At 36.9% G+C, this 15,353-nt stretch overlaps 1 protein-coding gene across 1 annotated transcript in view; it reads left to right on the forward strand.

Moving 5' to 3' along the window:
* The first annotated feature begins 7,542 nt into the window (after positions 1–7,542).
* LOC143238907 (interference hedgehog-like) overlaps positions 7,543–15,353 on the forward strand; it is a 115,667-nt gene continuing 107,856 nt past the window's right edge. Inside the window, exon 1 of the mRNA XM_076479553.1 lies at positions 7,543–7,777. The gene's annotated coding sequence lies outside the window, so the exon portion shown is untranslated. The remainder of the gene's footprint in view (positions 7,778–15,353) is intronic.

Below are 15,353 nucleotides of genomic sequence, written 5' to 3' on the forward strand. Positions count from 1 at the left end.
ACTTTTTGTAGATTCGACACTTCTGTCAGAAAATTGTCTTCCATTAATGAATAATCTTCCTCTTGATCATAACTCCTTTGAGTTGTTTAAAACGTCACTTACTTATACATTAAGCCTTTTTAAATTTGACAACACAAGAATGTGAGTAAAAAGCTATACACACATCTTAACAGAAAAATCCATAACAAGATGCCCTGTGGTCATAACACCAAAGTTGTCTCCTTCGTATTATCTCCCCTCGGTGTGGGTTCCTGTACGTAGTGAGGGGACCTCCCAGGGAAGGTTCTGTTCTTTCAGTTCACCTTCTTTGAGATATAAACATCTACCCACGTGTTTGCGTGCGTGACGACCCGTGAAGGGGAGGAGAAGATCCTGGTGGTTGAGGGGTCCAATCCTAACACACCACTTTGGCGTTGAATTCCTGTAGACGGACGGCCTTTGGATGGCCCCTTGAATCAATCGGCTGGTCCACTTGGGCTAAAGTCAACCAAATACCAGTGTCGGAAGTTCTCAACGGGTGTTGTGGACATTGTGTTTGATGCTGGTGTTTGGGTATAGTGCTCACAAAACCCTGGCGTTGCTGCAATGTCCTTGCATGACATTGTAGTACGTCTCCTCGTAGGGCTCCATGGTGGGTGGGGTCAGTGGGTACCGAAATTTTCCTTTTTTCCTATGGATCCTCCAACAAAAAAATTAAATAAAATAGTGAAAAACAGTCAACAAGTAAACGACCACGTCTTGAAGACTCTGAGCAGCAATCTTCAACATCTGTAACACCTGTACCCCATTTTCTTATATTACATTCTCTTTCAGAAAAACCTTTAGAGCAAATGTCCCCTTTTTTTATTCAGAAGGGACTAGACGGACTTGCTGGCTCTCCAAAGTCAGTAAAGAAACTTCGATCTGGTGACATATTGGTTGAAACATCCACATCTCAACACAATGAACTCTTCTTGAATACAAAGGCAATTGGGGATGTACCTAGTGATGACGAGAAACCCACTTGTTGAGATCAAAAGAGCTCGTTGGGCTGAACACTTTACATAGAAGGTCGAAACGTTGTTCGCTCTTCTATGTAAAGTGTTTTCTCAGCCCAAACGAGCCGTTTTTGCATATAAATGGGGATGTACCTATTGAAGTTACTCCTCATGCTACCTTGAATTCATCACGAGGATTTATTGTTAAGAGGGATTTGAAGAACGTTCCCGAGTCAGAGATTCTCGCTGGTTTCTCCACTCAAGGAGTTTCTGCAGTGAGGCATATCTTCACTCGCAAAGATGGAGTTACAGTGCCGACAGATATCCTCATTTTGACATTTACATCACCACGTGCACCTGCCACCATCAAGGCAGGTTATCTAATTTGCATGGTACGGCCGTACATTCCAAACCATCTCCGATGTTTCCAATGTCAGAGGTTCGACCACTCAAAGACGTCCTGTCGTGGTTCCCTGACGTGTGCTCGTTGTGGTGGCAAGGACCACGATGTCTATGAGTGTCACACGGAACCACATTGTGTCAACTGCAATGGTTCCCACCCTTCCTACTTTCGTTCTTGCCCAAAATGGTTGGAGGAAAAGAGGTGCAGCGTTTGAAAACGGCTCAAAACATTAGTTATCCTGAGGCTCGGAAATTGCTGTCCACCACTCCATCTCGGACAAACGCTGCTGCACTTCGTTCCACAACTACAGTAGGAGAGCAAACAGATCTCTCTATGCCTCCAAGAGAATCGTTTTCAAAACAAATGAAAAGCCTTTTGACCTCCATGGGCAGGATCCATGGAGGTCGATAGACCTCCTCCGAATAAGAAGAGTAAGAAAAAAAAACGTGGTCATAAACAGAAGGATTTTCCAGCCACTTCGCCTTCCCGTCATTAAAAATGGCCACCTTGATACAATGGAACTGTCGAGGTTTACGTTCTAATCTGGATGATATCAAAACACTGATTGCTTCCTACCGTCCTGTATGTCTTTCTTTACAAGAAACATTTCTAAAACCTGCTGAGACAGTCACCATTCAGCAGTTTTCTCTGTACAGAAATGACAGGCTGTTTGATGGACAAATTCATGGAGGGTTGGCACTATCGGTTGATCAGCATGTGCCCACCCTGTCTTTGTCACTCAACACACCCTTGGAGGCCATAGCCATCCGCGTTTCATTGGGTCATAACATCACTGTTTGTTCTCTCTACCTGTCCTCTGGAGAGACATATGATCAATCAGACCTTGATGCTCTCGTTGAACAGTTGCCGTCTCCCTTTCTAATCCTGGGGGAATTTAATGGACACCATCCCCTCTGGGGAAGTGCTGTTATTGATAAGAGGGGTCGCTGTGTAGAGTGTATGCTCTCTGATCACAATCTTTCTCTTTTCAATACTGGTTCTTCCACTTATTTTCACACACCTAGTCAATCCTTTACCGCTATTGATCTCTCGGTTTGCTCCCCTTCATTATTTTCCCATTTTTCATGGAGGGTTGACAATAATCCACTAGGTAGTGATCATTTTCCTATACTTTTGAGAGACTGGTCGTGGTCGATGCCACCCTACCCGCGTGCCCCGGTGGAAGCTGGATCAGACAGACTGGTCCACTTTCACTGCTCTCGCAGAACTTGATCCTGCCATCGTGAATCAGCTATCAATAGACGACTGTGTGGCAGTGGTAACTGACTGTATTATACAAGCAGCTGCTCGGTGTAATCCTAAAACCTCGACACGTTTTCCACGATATCCTCGTCCGTGGTGGAATCCTGTTTGCCACTTGGCACGGAAGGCACAAAAACTGGCCTGGGATACTTTCTGTAGATATCCCACACTTTAGAACCGCATCGCTTTCCAACGGGCCCGTGCACATGCTAGGTGGGTACGACGTCAAAGCCAGAAGGAATCTTGTATTAAGTTCACAACTAGCATATCTTCTACCACCAGTTACAAAGTCATATGGGACGGGATTCAAAAGGTCAGTGGGCACTATAATTCTGTCCCCCTCTCCATCTTACTCTGTGATGGCTAAGAGGTAACTGATGTCCGGAGCATCGCCGATACTCTAGGTGAAAGCTTTTGCCGGATATCTAGCATTTTTGCTTGTTCCTCCACCTACTTGGCCATCAAGACTCGTTCACCTCTTTCCTTTCAAACTGGCTGCCTCTTTGACTATAATTGTCCCTTTACACTGATGGAACTGAAAATGGCCCTTCATCGGTCTAGCAGTACATCTGTTGGGCCTGATGATGTACACTATGACATGCTGCGCTATCTCTCTCATGCTTCTTTTGATATTCTTCAAATTGTTTTTAACCGGATCTGGCAGGAGAATGTTTTTCCTGATGCCTGGTGCCAGGCTATTATCTTACCTTTCTCTAAACCTGGGAAAGCTCCCAACATTCCTTCAAACTACCGTCCAATTGCTTTGACGAGCTGTCTCTGTAAGACATTAGAGAGAATGGTTAATGCTCGTCTTGTTTGGTTCCTCGAATCAAACAACCTCCTCTCGCCAACCCAGTGTGGGTTCCGACAACATCACTCCACCACAGACCACCTAATTCGACTTGAAACATCAATCAGAGAAGCCTTTCTCAAATGCCAACATCTTGTATCAATATTTTTTGACATTGAGAAGGCTTATGACGCAACATGGAGGTATGGCGTTTTGCGAGACCTCCATGCATGTGGGTTACGTGGCCATCTACCCATGTTTATTAAAAATTTTTTAATGGACAGGAGATTCCAAGTTCGTGTGGTTCGACACTTTCCCGTTCCTTTGTACAGGAACTTGGAGTCCCTCAAGGCTGTGTATTGAGTGTCACACTTTTTAGTATAAAGATAAATGCCATCACTGAACAATTCCTTCTCACTGTTGCGAATGGGCTGTTTGTCGACGACTTTCACATCTCGTGTCAGTCGTCGAACATGAGATATATTGAGCGGCAATTACAAACTTCTCTCAATAGTCTACGGCGAACGGCTTTCATTTTTCTCTCTCTAAAACCGTTTGCATGCACTTTTGCCGCCAATGAGGTATTCACCCTGATCCTGAACTTCGTATCGGTGAAGTTTCGCTGCCAATGCTCCCTGAGACCAAGTTCTTGGGGTTTATCTTTGACCGTAAGCTGACCTTTATACCACACTTAAAGCAGCTACGGGTCAAATGCACAAGATCACTGAACATCCTCCGTGTCCTCTCTACTGCCAGTTGGGGATCGGATCGATGTTCTATGTTAAAGATATATCGTGCTCTTATTCGTTTAAAACTCGACTATGGATCAATGGTCTATGGCTCTGCCAGACCCTCGGCTTCAAAGATGCTGGACCCCATTCATCATCAAGGACTTCGACTCTGCACTGGGGCTTTTCGCACCTCCCCAGTTTAGAGCTTATACGTGGAATCTTACGAACCTTCTCTGCACCTTCGCTGTTTGCAACTGTCTTTACTGTATTCTTCGAAACTTCGTTCCTTACCAAAGCATCCCACCTGGGGATGTGTTTTCCTTCCGCAGTGGGCCTTACTTTTTTAAAACAGACAATCTGCTATTGCTTCTTTCGGCCTTCGCATCCAGGCGCAATTGGATGAATCGGGTCTGTCCTTGGATAACATTGCAGAATCCACTGGTCAGCCCATCCCCCCATGGCTTATTACAGCCCACAAATGTGATCTTTCTTTAAGTTATCTGAAAAAGGTAGATACTTCCGATTGGAAGTACCGTCTTTTATTTACTGAACATCTTTCGAACAACCATTCCATTCCAATTTGTACAGATGGTTCCAAATCAGATAATTCTGTGGGCTCTGCCATGGTTTGTTGCGGTTCGGTGGTTGCATGCAGAATCCTCTCTACAGCTTCTGTGTTCACTGTTGAACTGTACGCCATATCTCTTGCCCTGGATCATATTGAAGCTGAGCAGTACTCCGACTGCACTATTTATACTGACTCGCTTAGTTCTCTACTGGCCTTGGAATCACTTCACGTTGGCTTACACCCTGTTTTCACCTATACTGGGCCACATTGGTATTCGCGGGAATGCGCTTGCAGACACGGCAGCTAAATCTATCTGCTTTGGCACTATCACCACTGTGCCTATTCCTTACATGGACTATGGACCTGTATTCAAGGCTTGGCTCCATGCCAGCTGGCAGTCCACTTGGAGTGAGCAACGTGACAACAAGCTTTTTCAAGTAAAACCCTATATTGGGATTTGGCCGTCTAGCTTCCGTAAGGTTCGGAAGGAGGAAATTGTTCTGACTAGACTACGCATTGGTCGCAGTTTTTTAACTCATCATTTTCTTTTATCTGGAACAGTTGCACCAGTGTGTAGTTTGTGTAACACTCAAATCACTGTAAGCCACATTTTACTTTCTTGCCATCGTTACGACTCTCAACGACGGCACTATTTTAAACATGTTCTGTCCCAGGGTTCGTCTGTAACAGTGTTATTGGTGATGGTGACACTGTCCACTTTGATAAAGTTTTTTAGTTTTTTAATGGTCATTAATCTTTTTAATTTCATTTAAGTGTTTGATATTTATTCATTACACCTTTTTAATTGTGGTTCCCTTTTCAGGGTCTCATTCTCTCTAGTTCAATTTGACATTGAAAAATGGCCAGAACATTGAATAACTCGACACCAGGACTGGAAAGACCAACTTCAGGTGACTGACGGTGGTTCTTGAACTTACCTGTTAGTCTTTCTGGCGGGTTATGATCATTACCATTTTGCTAGAGTAAGTACTTTACAACTTCTCTTACTCTGCTTTCTCTCTTAACATTGTAGACTAGGTGTCAACATTGGTTTTATGCTTTATCTGTTTTTCAATGATGTTTTGTTTTATCTTCATTTCCTTTTATGTATTTTACTACATTTAATTTATTTTTACCTTTTTACTGGACGTTTAGCGCTGATAGCCTAGCTGCTTTGTGCCATAAAACACTATATCAATCAATCAATCAATCGTATTATCTTTGTTGTAGTTTCGGGCTGAATTCGTTGCCTCAGAGTTAATATGCTGTCTTTGCAGAATAACAATAAATTAAGCAAGATACTTATTGCGAAATATTTCCAAGTTTTCTGAGTAACTGTCTTTGAGACAATAAGATAAAAGACAGGTGTGGAAAAACAAAATGAAAAATTGTTATTGAAATACACACCCATTGTGTTAACTCACTTTGGATGCTGAATAGTTATTTTTGCTGAATTTGATATCCTATTCTAAGCTGAATAAACTTAAGGTTATCTAGATAATCTAGATAAGCTAGAACAAAAGCAGCATAATGAATTCTTTGACCATGTTTTGTGAAAACTGTTCGTTCACAGAATAGCTGAATAGGTTCAAAACATTCTATATCAAGCTAAGAAGGTAGAAAACGCATGGTATGCTTTTATATCAAATTATTTCTAATAAATTTTGAAATGTAAGACTTTGAAGTATTTAATTTCTTAACTCTAAGGTGGAATTCTACGAGGAAGAATGTCAGTTAATTGCAGAAATCATCATCTTCGAATATTCTGATGTGTGCCATGGGTGTATTCTACCTTCATTTGTATTTCCAGATTAAAAACCATACTATTCCTTTTCTTTTACATTTTTGTTCATTTATACGCTAAAATTTAGTATATAACAGATAGATTTGTGAGACATGTTAACTAGCGTGACAAAATCAACTGTAGACTGTTTTATTTTCACTCAAAATGTGTGTCACCATTACTCAAGAGTTCTACTTTATTTTCAATAACTTACAGTGAAACAATTATTTTTATGAATTTTTTTAACTAAAGATTAATTAGTTGTGATTAAGTACAAAGCTACACAATGGGCTCTGCCCAACATGGGTATCGAAAACAGGTTTTTAGCGTTGTAAGTCCACAAACACAACGCTGAGCCACTGGAGACTACACTAAAACAATTGTAAATACAAATGTATCTCTTAATAACATTTATGTTTAACTAATATTGAAAATTGAAAATAAAAAGCCAATTTCAAAAAGCATGTATAAAAAAGTATTGTTTATCAGGCTTCATCAAGAATTATTTTAATCTTTGACATTGTAAGTTTGAAAGGATTGACACCTTCTCACATTTATTCTCATAAATATTTCTTTAGCACAAATAACTTGCATTATTTTGTGTTATAAGTTAAATGAAGTAAGGTAAGTAATAAAAAGTATACACGTTTTTGTTAATCCCGTGTATTTCAACGCAAAAGTTGAAATTACAGATGGAAATTCAGTGTTTTTTCTCTCTTTCTATTTCAAGACCAAAGTATTTTGATGATGTTGCTTACCTTTCGTAGATTTATCGTAAAGAATAGTGCTTGTATTTTGTTGAGCACAAAGCTACACAATGAGCTATTTGTGCTGCGCTTACCGCTAATATCAAACCCATATATTTAACGTTGCTGTGTACTGATCATTTATCTTGCAATACATAATGTTATGAATCACTAGATGACGCCACTATGCACATTGGAAAAGCTTTGGTTTATTTTGTTTTGAATATCGAGCAAAACTACACGAGTGGCTATCTGCACTAGCCGTCCCTAATTTTAGCCTTGAAAGACTAAAGGGAAGACAGTGAGGCATCACCATCCACCACCAACTCCTGGGCTACTCTTTAACCAACCAAATAGTGGGATTGAGAGTGACATTATAACGCTTCCACGGATTAAAAGGGCAAGCATATTTGATGCGACCGGAATTCGAGCCCGTGGCCATCAGATTGTGGGTCGGTCACTCTGACTACCAGAGGGTGTTGGGTCGTTGTAAAAAGCGAAGCCATAATATACAAGGTTAGGGTACTAGTAGTCATTACTTTTGTAAGATAAGATCAGTTAGACATATAATATCAGAAAATTTGGTGAAATTAGACTTAAATATATGTTAACTGTTTTCATACTATAAAACATGAAACAGTAGTTATAGTTAACTTAGGCTATTAGGATTTTTCTTAGTCTATAAATAAAAGTTTGGCTTCTTCCTAGACATGTGATATTTCATCGTTGTCAAATATAAACTACATACTATTTTTTAAATAAAAAATAATAATTTATCCACCGAGTTTCAGCCTGAATCATGTGGGATCATAATGAAGGAACTTTATTAAAATTATGTTTCGTCTGTTTAGTTACGATGCCACGAGTTTTACAACAACAATCTTAAACATATCAGTTTAAAATATTTCTTTAAACATGATGTTAATTAGCTATTAATTTTTATATACTGATATTTTAATGAAATGTGAATAAGTTTAATATATTGAGAAGTCAGTCACCTTCAGTTTAAAGAGTAAATGGTAGTTGAATACGTTACAAATACAATTAGTTTTGAATAATTGCTTTTTCTCTAAATGCACAATCAGAGTTTGTGTTATAACCAGTTCTTCCAAGTTATTTTTGATTATTTATACTTTCTTCCTAATAATATGTGGTAACTATTTAACGCTGTGTTTTACAAACCTAGTGTCGCAAGTTTGGCAGCCAAGAATTCGTGTCTAGTAAAGTTGAACGTGCCTGTTTATTTTGAATCTCGCGCAAAACTACTCGCAGTAGCTATCTCCGCTAGCCGTTCCTAATTTAGCAGTGTAAGACTAGAGGGAAGGCAGCTAGCCATCACCACCCACTGCCAACTCTTGGGCTACCCTTTTATCAACGAATAGTTGAATTCACTGTCACATTATAACGTCCCCATGGCTGAAAGAGTTAGCATGTTTGACGGGAGGGAGATTCGAACCCGCGACCTTCGAATTAGGAGTTAAGTATCTTAACCACTTAGCCATGCCGAGTCGAATGTGCCGGTTGAAAAACACTTTAGAACAGATTACGTTGCTGAGTTTGGAGGATGTTTGAAATGGATTAACGACTAAAAATTCGTGGGAACCGAAGTTCTAACCGAAAGTATATAAATCACGTCGTCTTCAAGGCTTAGGTCCCTTTGAACATGAGGTTCATATGAGAATTTACCAAAAACATTTTGCATAGATAAAAATTGTTCATTCGTCTAATAAAGTTAAGGAGATATTTTCTCCCCAGTTCAAGCCTGGTTGTGAATTGCCAGATGCATCTACGTAAATAAAATGACGAAAAAACTTCCTGCTTGTCTAACAACTATTAAGTAATGACAGAGTTTAATATTCTACTTGGAAGTATAAAATATACAAAGCAATAAAACTAAATGAAAATATAATAAAACTTCTGTCGTAAAAACGCGCTTAATCAATCAATTTTGAAATAATGTGAAATGAAAATGTCAGTGAGTGCAGATAAAAAACACAAGCGACTTTTGAAAAAAAAAGATATTCATTTTTATACACCATATTTAGACACTTAAGCCATCGCTAATTCGTTAAAAAAACCTTTATCAGAGGGCCATTGTACTATAAAATCTGTACAAAATCGACCATAAAATGGTAATAAGAGATCGTGACTAATCAGCTAACCCTAACTACGGAAATAATTGCATCATAAAATCGAGCTAGCTCGAGGTCAAGACCCAACAGAAGAAAATAAAACTACTAGACCAAACAGGTTATGGGACGTTTTCAGAGTAAGTCGTGATCTCCTTTTCATTGTTTTCTTCTTTCAGACTTCTAAACCCGGCACGTATTAGCCCTAGCCTTCGAGCGTGGGATTTAATGAGGGCCATGACTTTTATCTTGGGAGCATACTTTCTCTGCTTTGTTTTAAACAGTTAATTTTGACTTACAAAGGATTTTTGTTAGCCATTAGTTTTCTTTGTCGTGTAGCAGCTATATTAGGTGATATTTTATTAGATGAACACATGATATAGGGAATTGTAGAGACATGTAATTCTGTTTTGATGTGATATATTATTAGAATTACGAATGGTTTGGTGTAGTTAAAGCTATATAGCTCAGTTCAGCTGTGATATAGTATTGGATGAGTACATGATACGAGTGTTTAAGAGTCATATATTTTGTTTGATGTGATATTGTATTCGATAAAGACTTGACATGAGTATTTAGGCCCGTATGTCGTGTTTAAATATTTTATTATTCTAGAACATATTACAATTGTTAAAGCTGTACAGCTTTCTTGCTATCCAATATAGTATGGTATTCGATGAGTAACATATGGTTCAAAACTTCTGTATGTTTACAGCGAAACCAAGTTCAAATTAATGGTAAATCTGAAAGACAAATTAACTTCTCGCATTAAAATCCTTTTAGTGATTTCCGATGGTATCAGAACAAGCGGTTGAATCAGACCTTTCTTTATGCCATATTTAAGTATTCTATGCAGATAATTAATTTTTTCTTTTATCATTTGTTAACGAATCTGTTTCAAAGTATCTCGAATTTTAAACATTTTTTATGATTGATTAAATTTAAAGTCACACAGTCAATTGGCAGTACTACGTGTCATGATTTTCAGTATAAAATCGCTCAGCCCCTTCCAAGAATTCAAGTACAAATATTTTCCCATGTTTTGAATTAGTTGGACTCTGTTACAATGTCTTCGATGGGAGAGTACATTTAAAAGAAAACTTAGATTTGACAACTTAAAAGAAAATTACATTTAGAAAAACTGTTTAAAAATATTCTCGAAACACTGATTTTGCCAGATCCTACTTACTGACGAAGTAGAAATCATAAATATATGATTCATAACATACAACTTGTCATTACCCCTGTGCTTGAACAAGTAGGATTCGAAATCCGTAAAGGACTAACAAATGATAATGCGAATAAAACATCTACATTTAGCATTTTCTAAATACTTTTTATTTGGTTTAAATATTATCTGTTTCACAAACATAGGTGTTCTACCCCACTGGTAGGTCATGTTATTTTTACTTATTTCACAAACATTGAAGTTGATATTGTAATTGCACTATACGTTGTCAAACCGTTGGTAACAGTCTCTCGTCTGCTAACATGGTGTTCTGAAGGCTCATTCAAATTTAATTTACATACTTGACGTTCTTACCGATTTATTTTTATTTTAAATAGAAAACAACAAATTATTTTATTAGAGCCTCCGATCTTTAGGACTATAAAATTTAGATATAAAACAGGAGAGTATATGACGTTTATTTCTAAAATAAAAATAGACTGATTTGTTTGTCTTCATTATGATTTTTGTGTTATCTTGCGACAAAAGAGATTTAAAAAGGTAAAATTCGTCCCAAGATTTTACAGTATCTCGAAATATACTACATCTTGAGTTAAAAATAGTTTTACCTTTATGTCAAGGCACGTTATAGAAATATTTTATTCGAAGTTGCCTAGAGTCACCTACATCCATACTCCGGCTCCTCTCCTGGAAGCTCATTAATAAGTACGAGGACTTACAACACTAAAGATTGGGTTTTGATACTCGCAGTTGGCAGAACACAGGTAACCAAACTTTACTGGTACCTCACTCTTTTTTAACCAAAAAAGTTCAAAGGTTTTGGTGGTACATTTTATCTTGTAAATTATGATTATATTAGTTACCAAAGTACCATTCTAGTACCAGTAAGCCTATAATTTTGATATAGAAACCCTTACAGAAGAATAATACAACTAGAAGTTATCTTCTCGAATAATGTTTTTTTTATGGTCAGATTAGAACGAAAAGCGTTACAACCTCACTGTGTTGCCTTCTTTTTCGGTTTTATCACGTTGATGTCACATTTATGAGACGTCTAATCCAAAGATATTGTGCGACAGTTTCATGATTCACTTCATGAAAATAATCCTACGATTAAGTTCAATGAAGATATTGAACATGACTTTTGAAATAAGTAAGTCTTCACTGCTAAAATCTGCTTTGTTACAAAGTAGAAACGTTTTAAAGGAAGTGGTAATGTTTTCATTTTTTTAGCCTTCTGAGTATAACACAAACCAAAAACCGGGTATTATAAAACCCTATGTTGTAAGGATAAGTTCTTCTGTAAAAATCAGAGTAATTAAGAATTCAAAAACATATTTTATTTATGGATTATACTCACAATTATCCTCGGAAACTTAGAAAGCGTTTTACGTAAGCTGATTTTATCATTCTCTACATTGTTCAGAGTAGTTTTCATTGTTGGAGAAGTTTGTAGAATCGACTTTGATACAATGCAGTCAAAGATAAAAGGCACATTACTTTTCTACTATATGTCTGCTCTTCTTGTGGACCTTTTCTGTGTTTACAAAATCTATTCAGTTTTATTATAAACTGAAAGCCATTTACAAGCTGTGCCTAGTCTCAGTATTTGTTTACATATGTTCCTGTATGTGTTATACTAGCGTTCAGTCATTTCTTATAGTGTGATTTAAAAAAATATTTTTTGTGCAGTTTCATTTTCATTCTAACTGTTCTTTTAAACATTTTTTGGTACTCTTTTACAATCATGTTTTGTTCTAGATCTTAACTATTTTGCAAAAATAAAGGCACATCAAATATATATTTTATACATTATAGTTTATTGTTTCATTGGTCAGCTACACTTGTTTTATTGTAAAATGTATGCTTCATAATTCGTAGCTACGTATAACATTTCTTACTGCATGACATTTTGTCGAACATTTTAATGTTGGTTATTACTTCATACAGTATATTTTATACTGATCAAACCGCACAAAGAATATTTTTATGCCATCTGGTATTTTTAATCATCGATTCTATTACGCACATTGACAAGGCAGGTGTTGTGCAATTCGTTATTTTATTCTTAATAATGCTTGGACGTAAAACAAGTTCTGAAAAAACAAAACAAGATGACGAGTGCTCACTCATGAACTGTATCAAATTGACTATATTAATGATGTTATCTTGCGAAGTTTGAGTTAGATTCGAAGTGTTGAAGCGATTACATGTTACACTTTATTCTATGTTATTTACGAAACAGGATACGTGAATGTAAAGATTGTAATTCTAGCCACTGTGATTTATAAAAATATGTAAGGCAGTGATACAAGCTTATCTGTCACCGCAATATATTAAGAACTGAATGTGTCAGATTTTATTTTCTGAAGCTTACGTCAGTTCAAGCTTATTATATTTTTATTTTTCATTATCGCATTATTGTAGCAGCAAGAGGAACAAGTGATGGCTATAAATTATATGTGTAGTATACGTGACACTTCCAAAAGTTTCAACTTATTTTGATAAGATCTATTGAAAACATTACGATACTGTAGTTGGAAGGACTTAATTCTTTCTTTGTAATAAACAGTTTGGGATTATATAAAAAAAAACAATAGTGAACAATTGGACTATGTAACTGATTCGTAAAACAATCAGTCCAGAAAGCAATTATATTTTCCCCCAAATGATATTTTTTAAATTAAGTACAAAGCTACATATTAGACTATCTATGCTCTGCCCACCATTGGTATCGAAACCCAATTTCTAGTGGTGGGAGTTCGCACTAGGGAGGGCAGGTGAATGAAATTAGTTTTACATTGGGATATCTCAACTCAATGCCCCCGCTAGTACAGCGGTACGTCTCCTGATTACAACGCTAAAATCAGGGGTTCGATTCCCCTTGGTGGGCTGAGCAGATAGTCCGATGTGGCTTTGCTATAAGAAAAACACACTCATTTTCGGCTCAGCATGGCCAAGCGTGTAAAGGCGTGCGACTCGTAATCTGAGGGTCGCGGGTTCGCATCCCTGTCACGCCAAACATGCTCGTCCTTTCAGCCGTGGGGGCGTTATAATGTGACGTTTAATTCCACTATTAGTTGGTAAAAGAGTAGCCCAAGAGTTGGCGGTGGGTGGTGATGACTAGCTACCTTCTCTCTAGTCTTACACTGCTAAATTAGGGACGGTTAGCACAGATAGCCCTCGAGTAGCTTTGTGCGAAATTAAAAAAAACAACAAAAAAACATCTCAGCTCAAATTTAAGACGTAATTAAACTCAGAGTTTTAAACTATTAACCGAACATTGTTGTCTCCTTGTATTTTTAAATGTAAAACATTCTACTATAGATGGTGGCGTTAACAAATCAGAATCCAATGTATAACATAAACCGCCCAATCAGACAACATACACATCCGTTTTCATGTCTATGAGTATAATTATTAAGTTATGATTTTAAGGATGGGAAAGAAAGAAAGAAACTTGTGAAGTAATATTACGTTTGGAGAAAGAGAGTAATTGCATTTATTATTGATCTCCACTAGCTGAAAGTGTAAACCTGTAATGAGAAGTAAGTATATCATTTATTTAAGGAAAAAAGTGCTGCAAGGGAAATCGTTACTATCTTTATTTCAGATATCATAATAACTATAATAGTTGAAGGTTATTTTTTTATATACTGAATTACTAGGCCTATTAAAACTCTAAAGGGCAAAACAGTAATGAAAATAAAGTAATTAATATATGTTTTAGGGTTAAATCTGAAGTTTTATAGTGTGCAACAGATGTGTCTGAATAGAATATTTTAGAAGTGTAATAAAACCGAAATCGTGAGCCATGCATTTCGTAATTGAATTTTTTCATTATCTTAGCTGAAAGTGTGTTAGGTGATTTTTAAGACTGCTCATATACTTTATGTCCGTTTTATGATTATTTTGCGGATTATTTTATTATACTTGCCGTAACTAATTAGGTTCTTTTCTTATGTACGTTTGGATTACAGAGGTGAATAAAATGAGCTTGATACACGGTGAAGAGAGAGCGAAAGGAATGTGTACGTTGATTTTATTTTCTGTTATCAGAGAAATTAACCAATTTTCAATATATTTCCCCACACTACACGTATGAAAGTGAATACTCTGATAAATCAAGGAAATTTTGAGAGGAATCATCAATAATAGCTGCAGAAGAGTAAAAAGAAGCAACTTTATCTTATTATTTTTAATATTATATTGGATCAGTCTGATATTTCATAAGTTCTCGGTAATAAGAATACAACCAAGAAGTTAAATGCAATTTCATCTTATAAATAGCTGTTTGGAGGAATTATCATGTATAGATGGCGGTAACTCTTTTGTTTTAAACAGGTAAACTTCATCTTGTTTTTTGCGCATATATCTATACCACAAGTCAGTGTGTGTTTATCGTGTAACTTTGCCTAGTATATAACAATATTTATTTTCTAATTTCATAATGAACCTCTTTGGGTTATCAATTAAACAGAATTAATTTTAGATTTGCTTCAGAATTTCAACTACATTGTGTTCAGCAAAAATTCATCCATAAATCCTGCTACTTCTATCAGCATTAATATGTAATCACTGAAAAGAACACATGCTTCAAAAACTAATTTTTGAACGTAGTAAATGCAATGTATACGAGGCCTAATATTTCCAATAGTTCTTCCTCAAAACTATCGGTGTACTTGGAATGAAAACAGTAATGTAAGCTCATCACGTATATGTGATAGAGAGGTGTCATAAATCGCACTTACTAGACTATGTCCTTACATCTGCT

Source organism: Tachypleus tridentatus, chromosome 13, assembly GCF_004210375.1.
Source record: "Tachypleus tridentatus isolate NWPU-2018 chromosome 13, ASM421037v1, whole genome shotgun sequence".
Lineage (NCBI taxonomy): Eukaryota > Metazoa > Arthropoda > Merostomata > Xiphosura > Limulidae > Tachypleus > Tachypleus tridentatus.